Source organism: Oreochromis niloticus, linkage group LG16, assembly GCF_001858045.2.
Source record: "Oreochromis niloticus isolate F11D_XX linkage group LG16, O_niloticus_UMD_NMBU, whole genome shotgun sequence".
Taxonomy (NCBI): Eukaryota; Metazoa; Chordata; class Actinopteri; order Cichliformes; family Cichlidae; genus Oreochromis; species Oreochromis niloticus.
Genome location: NC_031987.2, coordinates 11,719,860 through 11,739,327, shown reverse-complemented (window position 1 = coordinate 11,739,327; position 19,468 = coordinate 11,719,860). Strand labels below are relative to the sequence as shown.

Here is a 19,468-nt window from a genome sequence, read left to right as displayed (position 1 = left end):
ACTTCTTTACTTCCACAACTTCCTCCTTAAATGTTTTCTTCCTTATCTGTTAAACCTTTAGCCAGCAGGTCTAGCCTTTTGAGTGTCTTTGACTTAATATACAACATACAGGGCCTCATAGTGTAATAACCATGCCTGTGAAATGCAATTTGGTGTTCAGAGGATGCATTTTAGATTTAATGTACTTTTTGTACTTGAACATTTAGCTATTACAAAAATTTCACCTTAGGAGTTTTCCCAAGGTAATAATGGTATGACCATAACATGTCATCTTATCAAAATAGCCAACAGAAGCCTGAAGTCTGCAGACAGCAGCAGAGGACGCTCTGTGTCTCTTTTTTCACAACCTGACCTGATCTCATAATAGAGTGATGTGTGTGATGGTGTGTATCGCTAAAAGCTCTTTCCATTTCCACCCCTCCTCCTCCCAGTCTGTAAGGGATTCACACCAAATTCATTTAACATTTGTTTTGCTTGCACCAGCAAACTCTGTCACCATCAAAAACTGTGACATTTGAGGCCAAAGCACTAACCCTCTCTTGAAGAGGAAAGAGTGCCTTGTTAAATCGCTTCTTGTCACGCAAGCCTCTACTTCTTTTTTAATTTATTTATGACTCAGTCACCGAAAAGTGAGCCGCTGTCATCACCACCACCACGATTGAGCATTTTTGTAAACTTAAAAAAAGAAACACGCGAGTATAATAATGGGCAAGCGTGGCTTATTTTAAATTCAGTGCAGAAATTGCTAGAGTCCCCATGTGTTCCAGTTTAAACGGGCAAAAGAAAAACCTTAACTATTCAATAATTTTTAATTTTAGCCTTACGTGAATACCACATCCCTGGATATCCACTGTTTCATGTTACAGTGATACAGTGGGGGTTACGTGTAATCAACAATGTGCCAACTAGACCACACCAGGAGTGTTTTAAGCTTTTGTTGTTAGATCTGTCTCCACATTATGATTAGATTTTGTATAGAGCAATACCATATATTTCTATGCATACAGTCTACCTTGCAAAAATGATCACTGTAAATAAATAACATTTAACTTAGAGTTTGAGGCTGTGTCATCAGTCTGTGGCATCACCCTTACATGGCTTACACTGTAAAAAAAGTCAGTAAAATATACAGCAAAACACCGTCAAATTCCAACGGTAATGGAGCGTAAAACCAAAAACTTCCTTTTACTGTATTAAATAGATTGAATAACCGTTAATTGTGAGACTGGATAAAACTTTGTTTTTTACTGTGATAAAATGTTGAAATTATAAATATTGTCTGTGAAAACAAATAAATATGCATACATTTTACAATTAAATATTGTAATGTTGAAAATGTCTGAAAAACTTAGATTTTACGGTATTATTTGAGTAAAACTACATCTTTTCGGGTTGTGCACATTGGAATTCACAGTATAAAGCTGTAGATTTTTAAGCAAACAAAAACATTCATTTTTACAGAAGCAAGATGTTAAACAATAGGGTCCACTGTAATAATACAACCAGTAAATACCATTTAAAAAAAAAGAAGCAAATATCAGCAGTGAAAGACAATAAAATTGATAGTATTTTTTTTTTTATTTTAAAATTCAGATACTGATATACAGATTAAAAGTTAGGCCTGCAGTATATCATTGTTAACCTTCTGATAAAAAAAAATCAACAGCAAAAGAAGATGTTAAAAATAAAGTTCATGGTTGTGAATAAAATTGATTTCAATAATCTTTTTTAATTATTATTTTTAAAACAACTTTATGTTGTTGTGTTTCACGCCATATTATCAGACCACCTTAAGTGGGTCCGCCTTAAATTTTGAGTTTGTGTGATCGCTGTTGATTGGTAGCTAAACTGCTGGTAAACTGTGTACAGACGTTTTACGTTCGAATTGCAGAGAAAAAAAAATTCTGGTTGCAACATTGTGCAGTATGAGCGAACCATTTCACCAAAAAAAGGGGAAGCAAGGCAAGACGTGGCTGCAGCGGTCTGCAGACGTGACTTCTGATCAAATTCGAACCTCCTAAAGAAACAAAGAGCGACATTATATTGCGGGATGACGTCACCTGAAAATGACCAATAGCGCGGCGCGCTGCTGAGCTGTGTGCCAACCGCTCTTTTTTTCATGCAGGAGACTCAAGTTGGCTTCGCTAACGGACACAGTTTTGAACTCGTATATTAGCGCCATTTATTGCTGCTTGGACCACAGCATCTTCGGAATTTGTAGACATCCTGGCAGCATACAATTAGTTCGAGGTGAGGTGAGTACATGCAACTTCAAGTTATCTCTGTTATAAAAATCCACCAGCCCAGCGTTTATAGATAATTTTAGCAGTTCGTTTTTTATGAGTGAGGTTGTGAATTTAGTTAGCATTTGTGAGTTGAGTTAGCATTACTGTCGCCAGGGAAGCATTGCTCTGGATTAGTTTCTGTGTTTGGCGTGCTTAATTTGCTAGGGAGGAATTACCAAAGTACATGGAGTTATGTTAACCTGTAATTTCTGTGGTAAGGTAGTTCAGTCATCAAGGGGCTACGTGCTTCATTGTAAACTGCATCGGAATGAGCCACGTTGTTTCTTTCGGTGTATTGAAGCAGGCTGCAAGCAGACATACACCAGGTATGGCGCGTTTAAGGCTCATTTTTACCGAAGACACTCTGCCCCCACCCATGTCACTGGTGTGGCGGTGGTTTCTTCGTTTACATGTGCAATGGCGATGTGTGAACATCAGTGTCAGAACTCTCTCTTTATGATTAAAAAGGTTTGTTTTGTTCCTGCCCTTTTCAGACACTGAATTTGAGCAGAAACCATAAGGATACTCAAAGGACCTGTGACTCTCAGGAAATGGTGAGATTTCAGGTCATAATCTTTTTTTCTTTTTTTTCCATTAAATTCATTTCCCTTTTTCCCTTTACAATATTGCTGTTTTGTTTTTGTAAACAGCATCAAATGAGAGGGACAGATGAAACAGTTTCAAGACAATGGCAGGAAAAACATGCTGAAGATTGAAACAAACCTTGGCTGGAAATATTTGGTATGTGTTTTACCGTAAATCAAATTGTTGAAAAACATTCAGCTACACTGCAACACAGGGAAACTTGATTTGCACTTATTTTGTTACTTTAATTTCTTGTCTCATTATTTTTGTCAGTTATTATTGTTTATGGTGTATGCCCTTCTTGTTTTCTTTCTGAATGCAGAAAGTATCTAGCCAGTCCACAATGAAAGCTTCGTTGCACCCCATGAGTCTTCTGGCAGAAATGATGGCGCCTGTATTCTTTGGTTTCCCTAAACATCACACCCTGCCTGTTTATACGAGGCTCTTCAATTAAGTCTGCACCCAAAGATTCAATAAGAGGTAAGCAGTGGTATTATTCAAGTTTTGCTAAAGAAAGATGGACAGGAGACACTAATCTTAATCAGCCGAGCTCAGGTTCATGTCCAGGTGAGCAGTTTCATACGCTATAAAATGTAGATTGAATGATAGGTCTCATCACCATGCATTCAGCCATTAACTTCAAGTTCTATGATAAATCAATAGGAAACTTAAATACGTTTTCCAACAAATTATGATTGTGATTAGGGCTGTGTTGTCTACAGGGAGTGCAGAATTATTAGGCAAGTTGTATTTTTGAGAAATAATTTTATTATTGAACAACAACCATGTTCTCAATGAACCCAAAAAACTCATTAATATCAAAGCTGAATGTTTTTGGAAGTAGTTTTTAGTTTGTTTTTAGTTTTAGCTATTTTAGGGGGATATCTGTGTGTCCACGTGATTATTACTGTGCATAATTATTAGGCAACTTAACAAAAACCAAATATATACCCATTTCAATTATTTATTTTTACCAGTGAAACCAATATAACATCTCCACATTCACAAATATACATTTCTGACATTCAAAAACAAAACAAAAACAAATCAGCGACCAATATAGCCACCTTTCTTTGCAAGGACACTCAAAAGCCTGCCATCCATGGATTCTGTCAGTGTTTTGATCTGTTCACCATCAACATTGCGTGCAGCAGCAACCACAGCCTCCCAGACACTGTTCAGAGAGGTGTACTGTTTTCCCTCCTTGTAAATCTCACATTTGATGATGGACCACAGGTTCTCAATGGGGTTCAGATCAGGTGAACAAGGAGGCCATGTCATTAGTTTTTCTTCTTTTATACCCTTTCTTGCCAGCCACGCTGTGGAGTACTTGGACGCGTGTGATGGAGCATTGTCCTGCATGAAAATCATGTTTTTCTTGAAGGATGCAGACTTCTTCCTGTACCACTGCTTGAAGAAGGTGTCTTCCAGAAACTGGGAGTTGAGCTCGACTCCATCCTCAACCCGAAAAGGCCCCACAAGCTCATCTTTGATGATACCAGCCCAAACCAGTACTCCACCTCCACCTTGCTGGCGTCTGAGTCGGACTGGAGCTCTCTGCCCTTTACCAATCCAGCCACGGGCCCATCAAGACTCACTCTCGTTTCATCAGACCATAAAACCTTAGAAAAATCAGTCTTGAGATATTTCTTGGCCCAGTCTTGACGTTTCAGCTTGTGTGTCTTGTTCAGTGGTGGTCGTCTTTCAGCCTTTCTTACCTTGGCCATGTCTCTGAGTATTGCACACCTTGTGCTTTTGGGCACTCCAGTGATGTTGCAGCTCTGAAATATGGCCAAACTGGTGGCAAGTGGCATCTTGGCAGCTGCACGCTTGACTTTTCTCAGTTCATGGGCAGTTATTTTGCGCCTTGGTTTTTCCACACGCTTCTTGCGACCCTGTTGACTATTTTGAATGAAACGCTTGATTGTTCGATGATCATGCTTCAGAAGCTTTGCAATTTTAAGACTGCTGCATCCCTCTGCAAGATATCTCACTATTTTTGACTTTTCTGAGCCTGTCAAGTCCTTCTTTTGACCCATTTTGCCAAAGGAAAGGAAGTTGCCTAATAATTATGCACACCTGATATAGGGTGTTGATGTCATTAGACCACACCCCTTCTCATTACAGAGATGCACATCACCTAATATGCTTAATTGGTAGTAGGCTTTCGAGCCTATACAGCTTGGAGTAAGACAACATGCATGAAGAGGATGATGTGGACAAAATACTCATTTGCCTAATAATTCTGCACTCCCTGTATGTATCACTTTTACATAAGTAGATTTAAAGGATAACTATTGCCAAAACGCAACCTGGGCTGTTTTTTTTTAATTTTTTTTACTGTATCGATTTTGATGCGCTCAAATTTATGCCCCGCCCCCCTAGTATTCCCATTCACTGGCTATTGACCACAAAACAAAATCACGGTCAATCTCAAAAACGGCTCGTTTGTCGTAATTATGCTTTTAGATATATGTTTGTCTCGTTTACAGTTAAAAAAAAAAAAAAAAAACAGCCCAGGTTGCATTTTGACAATAGCTATCCTTAAAGAACTGTATATTTTACACTTAAGAAATCATTTATCATTAGATCTGTTTTTGGCAGCACGTTTTGTTCATTTCTGTGCATTTTGCTCAAGCACTGATCAAACTTTGTCCATTTTTTGCTGCAGAGGGGATCCTGCCAGTCCAAAGTGAACTCCTGATGGACATTGAAGTACTCCTGCAGAGCTTGTATCTTCGACACCATGCGCATTAGAAACTCCACTGAGTCCTTTCCTTCACCAAGGCAGGACCCAGTGACTCATTACTGTTGATAGGTCAGGGGCAGGTAATATTTTGTTTTATGTTTATTCATTCCTCCATGGATTACCAGCCATATATATGGACACATGCTGTATTCTCAAGATCTATGCTGTTTTGTAGGAATAGAGAAAATGATATGTTTAGTCTGTTTTCAAATGGTATGTCAAATTTTCTCATTGTTTATCAGTAATATTCACTACCTTGGTTATATATGAGCATCTTTAGATTTTTCTATATTTAGCAGTTGCAAATGTAAAATGTACGGTAAACCATTTATGTTCCTCATACTGTACTGTATTTTTAGCGGTAAAATACCGGCAGCTGTGGTTGCCAGGAATTTACCGTAAAATGTATCTGGTCAAAATAAAATGCTGTAATTTGTTATACAATTTCACTGTGTTTTTTACTGTCAAAGGTTTTAATAAGGTTTAACATATTTCTGTTATTTTTACAGTTATTTACAATAATAGGGTCTATCCTATTACTGTTAAATTAACAACAAATTACTGTAAATATTATTATATTATAACTTTTTTTTTTACTGCAAATATCCGTAAAAAGCTATGGAAAGTTGCATTTTTTACATTAAATTGCTGTATAATTGACAAATATATTTGTTTTTTTCTATCATGATTTTGGTAAAATAATACGTTGTCTACCTTAAAATTTAGGGTTACAAAACCAGTATACCGTATTGTCTTTTACAGATCCCACATTTTTTTGACGGTATATTCCTGGCTACCACAGCTGCCGGTATTTTACCGTACATTTGACAGTTTTTTTTTTTACAGTGTATGATATAGATGACTCAGGCCCTTTTATTAAAAAAGAAGAAACTGAAACATAAGGAATTTTGCAGGAATATTGAAAGTTGCATTTTTAATTTTTAAAAAGAGATAAATAAAAGCTGCAGCTGCAACAGAGTTTTATTTTTTTCATCCACACTTAAAATTTTGAATATGCAGTGCATATCCAAAAATGTTGGTTTCTATAATTGACTTTTAATTCTCTCCAGTATGATGATATTAGTGCTTCACAATAATACTAATAATAGCAGAAAGTATATATATATATATATATATATACATATATATATATATATATATATAACTTTTTCTGCCCTTCTGCACACATCTGTGTCTCAGCCTGCATGTGAGACTGAGTTGGAAGTGCAAATTATCCTCTCAGCATGCCCTTGCCCTTGTAGCCCTGTTTTGATTCCTCTGTCCTCCCTCCTCTTTCATTTGTTCCCTCTACTTCTCCTTCCTCCTTTTAATTTCCTACTTCACAGTGTACTGGACACGTTTTGTCTTTATCATAAGCACCATTTAATCTGCTTTGGAAAACACATTGTACACAATTGGTGGGCCCTAATTGATTTATACAATGTAATTACTCCATTCTCGAACGTCTCATAAACGACAAACCTGGTCCCAGAGCCACTAATTAGAAGGGAACAGGATTTGCAGCTAATATAATTCATTATTTCCAAATTAGAGCCAGATAAGTTGTCTCAATATAATGATCAGGGAAATGCAAGCAGTTGTTTTCTGTTGTTTTGTCTATTCTTATTCTTTTTCCTAAAATAACTAACTCAATATACACCAGCCAGCCACCACATTAAAACCAGCTTACTGAAACTGTAAAGAGACCTCCCTTTTTGTTTGAATAAAAGATATTCTGTATTGGCACTGTCCTCAGATCCTTCAGGCTTTTGTGACTGTGAGGTGACTCACTTGAAGTGATGTTGTCATTCTGTTCAATCTGTGCGATCTTATAATCTGTCAGTTGCAGATCTGAATTTGTGGACTCAAAGACAAACCTACTCCCAGTCAAATACAGGTGGAAGACTATTGTATGACTTGAGCTGAAAAACATGATGACCAGCTGAAAGTCACTAGAGTAATAATAACAACCAGCTCCAGATTATTCAGAATCTGTTTTAGTTCAGGTTTGACCTGAGTAATTAACGACTCCCCATGATGATGAGTGCTTCCTGTGAATGGAATCTCCCATTCCCAGGAGAAACAGCAACATTGTTTTCATGCGATAAATAAGAAAAACAATTACCAACCACTTCTGGAGTTCATTGACTCCACTGGAGCAGAGTGAGTTAAAATGACTGTAGCCTTTAAGAAAGGTAAGCTGTATTTGAATTACTTAAATAAGGACAGCAAAATAAACCACTGGCTAAAGATCAGAGCTTTCCATGAACATTTAAAACATGCTGTTGCACTATGAAATGTTTTCTATTCCATACTTTTCACTGTCAATATTATACACTGATATAATGGATTTCTAATGATATATACATTTTATCACAATGGTGAAGAACTATAGCACTGACAGCTCAACACACTCCAAGTTAAAGAACACTTGCAAAATAACTGTTACATGTCCTTGTCGCGGGGTCCTCTCCTAAACTTCTCCCGAACAAATGCAGGCGTAGTCAGGAAGTGTTCAGTGTGTATAGTTTATTCTGCTGGTCTCCCAGGTACACAAAAGATAATTTACAATGAAAAAAAGACAAGTGACTTAATTCAAAACAAAACAAAAATCTATATACAAAACACAAGCGGCTGAGCCAGTCTACATGTTACCCTCACTGTAACGTCTCACAGAATGCCCAGGTAGGCCCTGACGGCCTCCTTTTATATCCCATTGCCCCTCCCACTAGGCATAATAGTCATCCCTTTATCATTTCTTTCCCCAAAACACTCTTTTTTCCTCAGCTTATTTCCAGCTGTATTCCTACAATACATATACATACATTTATGGCCACTTCCAGGCAGCCTACAGTGTTTCATAATAAAAAAAAAAATAAACTAAAATAATGAGTTCACGTGACCTTTCCAAGCGTGCGCGAACCCACTATTTGAACCCCGGAACACCGTACCATCGGCTTGCCCAACTACTCGGCGATCACGGGGAGTCTACGCGACCGGCTTTATGAAAGGTAAGTGGAAAAAATATGTTGGCCACCCTCTGTGCCGCTCAAAATATAGCTCTCACCCCTTCCCGTTTATCTGGCCGTTCGACTAAAAGACGCGCAGCCACGGTAACCCAGCGCCACAAGTGTCAAATCTAATCGTGGTTTTGCGTGTGTATGCGCTCAGGTCAGCTGTTTGCGGCCCGCGACGGTGTAACTCCGTCACAGTCCTAAATCCATGGTCAAAGGAACATAACATATGAGATCCCACAAGACTGCTGCAGATCAACAAACTCTTAATAATGTGAAGAGAGAGAAGAGAGCACGTTAACAAGGATGATAGAAAAAAAAATATGGTCTGTAGATGTGCAGGTGAATTGATGCGTGTAACAATAACAAAACAAACAAATTAAGAAAACCGTTTGACAAGCCATGTACAGCATTTTGAAGCAGCAGGAAATCATCAAGAACAGCCCCAGTGCATATGAATAGGTATTTAATCCAGGCGTCTTCCTAACATCCCAAAACGGGATTCGGGACCTTTACTTACTTTTTGAAGCAACTTCCAACTGGATTTGGGATTTTTTTTTTTTTTTAAAAAACAGTAAAGTAGTTAATAAAAAATGGGATGAAAATAATTAATTATAATCAGTCTTGTTGCAGCAGGTTGTTTGTTACTTTTACTTTTGTGTGTGTAAATCAATACTGGTATGTATTAGAGATGACACATTTTATAGAGAGTTTCCTGGCTTTACTTATTTTGAAAACTGTATCATTTTGGATCTTGGATTGTGTTTTAGTCTATCAAAAGTCATTTGAGCCTTGTGTTTCTTTGATTATTTTACATTTAATACTATTCCATACTGCTTAAAATTTACTGTTCTCTGTTGATTACTATAATCTCATTGGCGTTCCTTTTTTCATAGTCTTCTCCATACCATTCATAGTTTTTAGAATGAATTGGGCATTTGGCTCATCGTGAAACTCGTCATTTCACAAACATCCACACTTTTAACCTGTTATGACCGCTCTGACCCTAAGTGGCAAAGTCCTTGAATCTCTCAAACTTCTAAATATACTTAATGCTTAATTATTAGTGTCAAATTCAAAGTAAATGCACTAGTGGTTACAGCCCAACTCTAACCACCAGTGCATCAGTGGAAAACTTGTAATTGTGTAATTGTTTTTCTTCTTAGTAGTTATCTTTTCGGTTAGTTTCTATTTTATTTTAGTAGTTCGTTGTCTCTGGAGTTTTGATCCCCTCATGCAGCTGTCTTTTTTACACCTTTGTCTAATTCCCTCAGCTCTTTCCATTCCCTGATTACCCCGCCCCTCATTGTATCAGCAGTCTTGTCTTCCTCTCAGTCTTTGTCACAGGGGATATTGAGATTCCCTGTGTGATTTTCTTTGTATACTCCTCTGACTGTTGCTGTTTGCTTGCTGCTTGGACATTGTGTTTGGGTTCTGTATCAAGATCCTCATCAGGGATGCCATTTGGCTCCTGCACTCTACCGTGTTTTGACAATATGATAGAACTTCATTTTTTCCCTTATGTATGACCACCAAGTCTGCAATTTTTCTTCTACAAGTAGCACTTTATAAATAACTTACCATAGATGGTCGGGGCCTCTGACATTATAAACCCTTTAAAAGCATGCCAACCCTGCAATATTATGCCCTAGGGGTCAACTGCATTAGACTTTTTCTCCACCAACTATCTTTGTACTGAAAGAAAAATTTAAAATCTTTGTATTGTGCTTTTTTGTGTGCAGTTGGAAAGTGAAAAAATACAATTGTTAAAAAAACATTTCATCTTTAAAAGAGAGATTTCTACATGCATTCCAAATTGTATTTAAAATAACATTATGTTTATATTGAACAATGATATTTACAGACAATGTTACATTTCAAAAACCTAGCTCTGCCAGAGCAGTTGTAATTATTATTATCACATCAGTCTCTCTTATCTTCAGAATATAGTTGCAAGAGAGATGCTGCAAAGTCATAATTTGTGGGCCATGTCATTTCATTATATCTCAATTTATCTTCCTGCAGCTTACCTTATTCCTGGAAACCAAGTGCTTAAAAAAACATATTTCTGGACACAGTTGTTTATGAAAAGTTGTTGCTGTGCAAAATCCAAGGGTGAGGTTGGGACTGGTGTGGTCCTCCACATCCTGCTCATAGCAGGATCTGGGGCCAGGGCCAGCTCTGTTCTAGGATGCCCTCTGGACCCAGTGGAGGTGGTGAGTGACAGGAGAATGGTGGCTAAGCTGTCATCCCTGTTGGACAACATCTCCCACCCCATGCAGGAGACTCTGACAGCACTGAGCAGCTCCTTCAGTGGGAGACTGCGGCACCCACGGTGTGGGACGGAGAGATTTCGCAGGTCTTTCCTCCCCACTGCTGTCAGACTCCACAACAAAGACTTTAACTGATCAAACACACACATCCACAAATGTGCAATAACACTAATGTGCAATAATTCTTTCTGGCATCGTTGTATTTTTACTCAGTTGTATATAGCATTTGTATTCTATTTTTATCTTATTGTATATTTTATTCTATTTTATTCTACTGTATATAGTATTTTATTTTATTCTATTCTGTACAGTTGTGTACTGTATTTATTCTTATTTTATTTTATTCTAATTTTTCCTTCACAACTTTTGCACTGTCCACTTCCTGCTGTGACAAAACAAATTTCCCACGTGTGGGACTAATAAAGGTTATCTTATCTTATCTTATCTTATCTATAGCATTAAAACAACTGATAATGTTGGTGTAAGGAAATAATTTTTCTAGTTTGTTATTTTCATACATTCACAAGACAAAAATGCTAAACCATGTCAAAAGCTTCTTTCTCTTAAATATTTCTTCTAGAACACCACTGTGTTGACATGTTACCAGGTTAAAAACTTAATTTTCCTCAGAGGGAATTCTTAAAGATTTGAGCCTGCTTCTGATTTGCACGCGTGTCACTTACTCCCACCTCTGCAGAGAAATGTTACACTTGAGGTGTCCACAGCACAGCTGTTGTAACAAGATGCTCAGTGGGAACTCATTGCAGTTATAAAAACAACGTCAGGAATTCGATTTGATTAAAACATTTTATTCAACTTTTAATGAAATCTGTACGTTTGTGTGTGCACGCAGTATTATGAACATCGCCCATTAGTGCCATGGGCCAGTTTACATGTGTGTCACATTGTTTGTGTGTGAGTGCAGAAACTAATCAATTCTATCCCTGATGTTTAGGCTATTAGAACAAACAGCCATGAAGGTGTGGCTGTCAACACTCATTAGTGCTGCTGTCACCATCACCACTCCGGTAATTACTGCCACTGTAAACTCACCAGTGTCTCTACACTCAGCACACATCTACCTGAGTTGCCAGTTGCCCAGTGTAGTGCAGCCTCTTGAGCCTGTCAATTAGCATGTGTCTCACCAGGTTTACTTGCACATGAATGTCCCTTTTTTTTAACTGCTGGTGCTAGACAGGCAATTTTGCATAAATAAGGGTTCATCAAAGGTCTTTGATGGTGTTTCATTTTCCTGTCAACTTTAATGAATTGGCAATTTGGTCCATATATACTGTTTACTAATACTGTGTGTAAGGCAATTTTTTTCATTAATGATGATTATATGATTATATTGACGTTATGTATGGCTTTGCATTGTATTAAAGTTTTGTTTGCCTCATTTTGTTTTTTCATTTTATGCTGAAGACTCAACTATTCTGGTCCCTTAATAGCTGTGTGCACATTGCTCTATGCTCACAATCGCTTTAAATTATGGCATTCTTAGTGTTTTGCACATAGCCATCATATTATTGTATTACAAGATTTAATATCATACTAACATAAAGATAATGCGGTTTTTTTATTATTATTTAATCACGTTTTGTGAATTATTAGAAACTATGACTGAGACTCTTCAACTGGAAATTACTGAAAATTTCTTAGTGGTAGCAAAACATCACGCTTTCATCAGTTTGAAAGAGAAACTAATATTTCATGTTTTTTGGTACCCGAGTTTAAGGGCTGTTGGAAAATCACAGAAGCACAAATGCAAATTATCATAATGGTCCTTCCAGGGATCTAAAAATTGCAGCCACACTCAAAGCCTTAGAGTGAAAATCACCCAAATTAAAGTGAAGTAATGCTTTTGATTTTTATGATCTGATCTTCTGGCTTCAAGTTGTAATATTTGATTCTGGTTAGAATTTGCTACAAATATATGTATCCACGTGGTGTATGTTACTGAAGCTGGAGAAATCATTTGACTGTGGCAAAGCTGTGTGGTCTTGTTTATCCAGTTACTGTTCTGCAAGGAAAGCTCTGAGCACATTTAGTTTGTTTTCATTTGACATTTCTAATATGCATGTTCGCTATTGTTACAGAATAATTGGTTGGCTGTAATATGCTGGATGCTGGTGCTCCAACTACAGCACGCCATGAATACCAATGTGGCATCCCAGCATGAAAAGACATGCAGACATATTGTTGCTGTCAGGTGGAAAAACATGAGGTTTCCAGGAAGAATTAAAGGGAGAGTGGTAAAGTATTATTCTTTGACTAAGCAGCTGCCAAATTTGTGTTGCCAAATGTGAATACAATTACAAGGACATCTAACATAAAATAATATCATCATTAGGTAACATATGTTTAAGGAGACTATTTTGATTTAAATTTAAAATAAACTTCTTTGAGGAAAAAGCAAAGGCCATTTTTTATTTCTAAAGTTACATCCTGTAAGTTTTCTTTAAATCTGACTAGATCTGCCATGACATTGGGAGCATGAGAGAGTGAGAACTGAATGGAAAGAAAGTGAATGAAAGACACAGATAGTGAGAGAGCTCAAGGTAAAACAGACCAACAGGACTGAAAGAGGAGTACCAAGGAGAGGTCGATCCAGGGTCGGTGAAGGCCCGGCGGCCATGGATCCTTCTCTAGGAGGACAGACTCTGATAAGGCCCAGGCAGCTCATACAGTGCTGAGGTTTATGAGGGCACCAAGATAACAGCCTGCTGATAGGACCAAGCAACTCAGCTGGACTGCAGATAAGAGGCAAGGACTTGTTGCCCTCAACGGGAACAAGATTTCTAATTTCTACAGACCCTGCGCTACTGTGGCAGCAGCATCACTATTTCTGTTTGGTGCTACAAAATGAAAAAGGTTATTTCTTTGTTTTTTCTTTTGTTTTTTTGTATTTTCTTCATTAATTACTTACGTTTTGGCTTGCTTCAAGCAATTTCCATTTTGCTGTTTGTTTGTTTTTTATATGCACATTGCACAAAGAAAAACTGAAAATTGTATACTTTTCAAATGCAAACTGTATGTAATTACTTTACAGTTCAAGCTGTTATATCAACACCTGTATTTAACATTCAGGTGTTTATAGGTGTTCATAATTAATATTAAAATTTAGGATTGCAAAGTAATTATTTTATTCTCTTTATTCCCTGTATTCTAATGGAAATCAAGAGAAACCCAGAATGTTTCCAGAATTTTTTTTTTTTTTTTCATTCCAGAAAAAGGTAGTATTAGTTCTGGTCTCAGCAAACTCATTTTGGTCAGACATACTTTTGCTACTTAAATATTATATTGACATTCAGCTGTTTGTATTGTATACTTTGATCTATATTGTATAATGTGATGAAATCTGAACTGCCTTGTTTCACCTTTCATTTCTGTTGTGCATGTATTCAAATCTTTGTATTATGTTTAAAGGAAATTGGATAAGAATGTTTAATTTTGGAAGAAATGTGCTCATTCTGGGTTTTTTTTTTTTCACATTTAGCATTCGTCTCATGCTTCATGTGCCTCCTACGAGCTCTGCTCCGGTTGTTTGAAGTTAACCCACCATGCTCTGCACTGCCTTATTAGCTTAATAGTTCAAATTTGCAATTCAGGAGTGATTTATCACCAGTTATTGATGCAGCATCCCAAAGTATTTGTGAATTGCTTCTTTTTTTTCATTTAATGATAAATTGAAGCAAATGGTGAACATTCAGCTTGGTCAGGGATAACTAAGGATAGAAAATGTGTTGTTATGTGATGTAGGAAAAGACCCAGAAGCAGGATTCATAGACAAAACAAAGTAAATGAAAGATAACTTTTCAACAACAACAAACAACAACAACAATAATGATGATAAATAGGCACATAATTGACAAAATTCAAACTCTTGGTGGATACTAAATACAAGGCAAAAGCCACAAATGACTGTCAAAATAAAACAGGAAGCAACACTACATGGAAGCAGTAATCATAAAAGAAGGTACTTGGAGTACAACAATAAACTAAAAACAAACAATAGTATGTTATTAACCCCAAGAACACAATACCCAAACTATCAAAGCATAAAAGTCCCTCCAAAATATTATTCAACAAAACAAAAATCCTTAAACAGAAGTTAAACCAGACGGTATACACTAAGACTCAAACTGACAAAAAACACAGGTCACGACACATGTATGAGTCACTGGCTTTGTCTTTTAAATTACATTACATATTACATTACATATTACACAATTACATATACACTATATGTAATTTCTACTGAGAGATCTATTAGATCTCAATTCACTACTGGCTAAATTGCAAAAACATCAGATTTACACTAAAGATAGAAGAACAAGATGAAATGTTTCATCTTTTAATAATGCACATTTCACAACTGATAGCATATTAAATCAAAATGCTTTGTAAAGGACTCTGAGGGTTAAAATAATCTCATTAGCAATATTTGACAGGAAAAGGCAGTGGTTAGCCTGAGCAGCTCTCAGTCGTTCATGAAAAATACAAATACACTGTATTTACATGTGAGTATTTATATATGTGCATCAGGCATCTGCACATAAGCATAGCAATAAAATCTATTATGAACTTACAAGTGATGAATAATGCAAAACAAGGAATCGTTTTACAGGACTAGTTATACCTGTTTCATAATTTACTGTAAGTAAAGATGTTTGGGGAGACCTGTCACGCAATGAGCAAAATGTTCTGACTCAACACTATTCCATTTAGTTAACAAACTTCTGGTGTGACAAAAGTTAAATTTCCAGTTTGATTGTATTATTTCCTGTGCACTAGCGGAAATTTATTACCTTATTAAGCATTTGTAGGCAAGTTATCAGTACCCCTTTTTCTTGTTGTTGCTGGTTATGTTTACTTCATTTCTTTCCTCTCTCAACAAAAGTTCTCGTCTTTTTTACTTCCTCTTTCCTAATTATATATTCAGTGGGACAACTCTGCCCAGCCTTTCAGGTGCCATCTGTTAAATATAACATATATTAGTAACACTCCATCTGTCGTTTAATCTAATCTTTATTGAGAATGAGAAAAACAGAGAAAGATAGATGAAGATTTGCATTTCCTTTTTGTCTGCACCATATTCAATTCTGTACCTGCATGTGGCTGTTATTTATGTGTGTAATACTAGTCTCCTGCTACTGTAACTCATCTTCCTCTGTTGTCTTAGCTCCACCCCTGCTTTATCTGCACAGGGCACAACTGGGGAATGGGAAGGAAGTGGTATCAATTCTGCTACTAACCCCTGTGGGTATGTCCCATACACTCCCTTATTGGTGACTGTGCTCTCTTTCCAACATTATATCACAGCAAGGTCTCTGCGTATAAATTCAGGTGTCAAAAACTTTCCAAGCTCCATTTGTAGTCACGACGAAGAATTGGTTTTGCATACATGTGGCTGTGCACCATTCATTTGACAGCCTAAAGGTACAATTTTAGATGCAAAAAGTTTGTTACCAGATGTGCGTGCAACCAGCTCATTTCATGCACTCTTGGTTTATTATCTGGAGGTTGTTGATTTTGCAATGTGTAACTGAAATAAATTAAAACAAATATGAATGTACCAAATGTAAATTTTTGAGTGTCAAAATAAATAGTAAGAGCATATGAATAATTATGTGTGCCTCTTAAGTACAACATTTGATTACTGATGTTCTTTGTCAATATCAATGCAACGGATTATAGATAGATAAACAGACAGACACGTCTTTCTGTGTTATCTTGAAACAATTGGACAACACTTAAGCATTCCCAAAGTGAACCATTTGATTGAGTTGCTGAATGTGACTCCTGTCATTCTCCAGATCCTCAACCTTGTTTTCCCTTTTTCTCACATCTTTCATGCTGAGCTCCTTTTTATCCATGACTTTGTCCAGCTCTCGTACACTGTTTCATTCTCTCCTGAGTCACCTTCACTCCTCCTCTTCATCCTCCTCCTCCTGCTCCGATGTGTTTTATGGCTAAAAGCTGTTATTCCGCTCGGCTGCAGCCCGACTCCTCTCTGTAATATTTCATTCATCAGAACAATTAAAGCGGAACATTGGTTTCCAGGGTGATAATTAGGGTTTGATGAGTGAACCTGAACGCCACCAGGACAAGACAGCTTGATTACTCTCATTTGCTGGTCTCTGTGCTATTCCAGGGTTATTATCCATTGTCTTGTCAAGCAAATAGAGGAAGAAAACAGCCATGAAATGGAGAGAGGTGAGACCTAGAGAGACAGATAGAGATAGAAGTGTAGAGGTAGAAAGAGGCATGGGAGAGTTTGTTGGAGATGAGTGGCTTGTAATAGGAACAGGTCTTTCGGATAGTGATACACCACATTAACTCTGTCTCCTGCTGCTTTTCAGTAAAACACCCATGGCATTTCTAACCTTGTGCACTGCACCATGGAACTTTTTCCACACACCGTAAATGCAAACAACTTCCTTACTCAAATTATATAGTGCATTTACCTTAATTTATACCAGTATTTTAATTTCATTTGCTTTTGCTGACTTTTCAGTTGTATTAAAAAAATGTGCTCCTTTTTTTTTTTAAAGATGTGAAGTTTTGCAGTGACAAGGGCAACAACTTATTGAACTGTTAAATTCAGATTATTGTGTCAGCATTTGTGGCTAAGAACAGTGTTAAGAACAGCAGAACATCAAGACTGAGACAATAACTGACTTTTGTCCAGTGTTCATATGGTGAGTTAGATAACCTTTCTCATTCGTGTATGGGGGGCTGTAGCTCAGGAGGATCCCTGGCTCCTCCAGTCTGCATTTCAAGTATCCTTGGGCAAGATACTAACCCCACGTTGCTCTCCGATGCATCCATCGGAGTGTGAATGTGTGTGAATGTACTTAGAAAGCACTATGTATAGAGAAAGTGCTTGTGAGTATGGGTGTGATTGGGTGAATGTGGCATGTTGTATAGAGCGCTTTGAGTACTCCGGGAGAGTAGAAAAGCGCTATATAAGAATCATTCCATTTACCATTCAAAAAAAAATATGGTAAATGTTAAAATGATGTCAGTTTCAAGTACTTCTTAAAAGTTGCCTGGAAGCCCCTGTTGCCTGTTGTCCCTAAGCCATCCAAAGTATAGGGGTTAAGAAAACAAACCAAAAAAAGGTTTCTGTCAGATGTCTACTGTTACTTAATTAATACCGTGTACAAAGACTTTCTAAAACAACTAATAAGGCTGAGTTCAGTTATATTTACATTTACATGTGAAGGCAATTCATTTAGATCTCACATACCCATACCATATGGGTCAGCCTATGCTTCAAATCTAGGCCTTCACAACCCAGCAAACATGGTTAAAATGTCATCTCCTTGGTCAAAACTGGTGAAAAACGAACCACAAAGGGACAGATGTCAATATCAGCAACAACTAATATTGTTAATTCAAGGCTGTTCACATATGTTCTCATATCTTCTTTTTACTGAAAAAGCTTTTTTTTCCCATTCTAATCAGTTATGAGATAGCAAAAATCAGTTTTTAAAAACAACAAGCACTTCCAGGCAACTTTTAAGAAGTACTTAAATCGACATCATTTTAAGATTTACCATATTTTTTGAGTGAGAAATGTTATCTAACTCACCACATTAAGTTTGCTTAATTTCCCAAGATTTCCCAAAACATAAAAAAAAAAAATCAACTACGCTGATACTTCTATACTTTTATTTATAAATCTACTTTTAAAGACTTGTTTTTTCCACATTCAAGACTGAATTTTATTTGTATGACAAGCCAACTCGACTTCCTAAGTTATTAAGAGGCAGGCTAAACTGATTTTTTTCACCAGCCTAAATTCTTATGTAAGATATAATGCAGAGGGTTTTTTTGTTTTTGTTTTTGTTTTTCACACAAGAATGGACTCCTAGATAAAAGAAAGAAATCACTAAACAACACTAACTGTTTTGAACTCTTATTACATGCACTATTTTTTATGTAGGTGATAGTATATTTGTCCATAATTATTTTACATGCATCTGTGCATTCAATATAGTTACAACTACTGACTGATTTGAATCAAAAAAGCCCTTGTTGCAAATAGATTCTAATACTTATGGAGTGTTTATGAACTCCTGGGCTTCAGCATTGTTTGAAATGCTTAAACATGAATGTGTTGTTCTACATTTCACCATTTCAATTTTAGCCTTGTTTACAAATGTATTAAGACATGTTGGGACATGGTGAAACAAAAGTGTGAACTGAATTAGGTAAGGGTAATCAGTTGTGGCATAGATAGAAACACACATAATCACACTTCACTGCGCAGCTTTCTTTCACCACGTCCCTCAGAAGATTAACCTATCAATTGTTCTGATATTACCTATTCAGGTTTGCGACCTGGGAACACCAAACAATTAAAAAAGCCCTAATTCCAACCTTCTGAATCTTAAGGAGCACGGCATGTATTTTTGTTTGTATGCATATGTTTGCCTTTTACAACATGTTCATCTGTGTGTGTGTGCATGTATATGTGATGGTTAATGGGGAAGCTCTGCAGTGCGAGTGACCCAAATGCTTGAGAAATGTTTTTAAGCTTGATACCTAAGC

At 36.8% G+C, this 19,468-nt stretch overlaps 2 long non-coding RNA genes across 5 annotated transcripts; both read left to right on the top strand.

Moving 5' to 3' along the window:
* The first annotated feature begins 1,587 nt into the window (after positions 1-1,587).
* LOC109197355 (uncharacterized) lies at positions 1,588-6,063 on the top strand. 4 transcript variants are annotated; one of them, XR_002058470.2, is made up of 5 exons: positions 1,588-2,255; positions 2,780-2,839; positions 2,936-3,026; positions 3,193-3,350; positions 5,542-6,063. It is a non-coding gene; the product is annotated as an uncharacterized LOC109197355 (long non-coding RNA). The 4 variants fall into 4 exon arrangements; XR_002058469.2 differs by having other exon boundaries at positions 1,588-2,611; XR_003216601.1 differs by having other exon boundaries at positions 1,593-2,851.
* Positions 6,064-8,599: 2,536 nt separating this feature from the next.
* LOC112844214 (uncharacterized) lies at positions 8,600-13,743 on the top strand. The gene is made up of 4 exons (XR_003216945.1): positions 8,600-8,630; positions 11,862-11,934; positions 13,006-13,161; positions 13,382-13,743. It is a non-coding gene; the product is annotated as an uncharacterized LOC112844214 (long non-coding RNA).
* Positions 13,744-19,468: the final 5,725 nt, after the last annotated feature.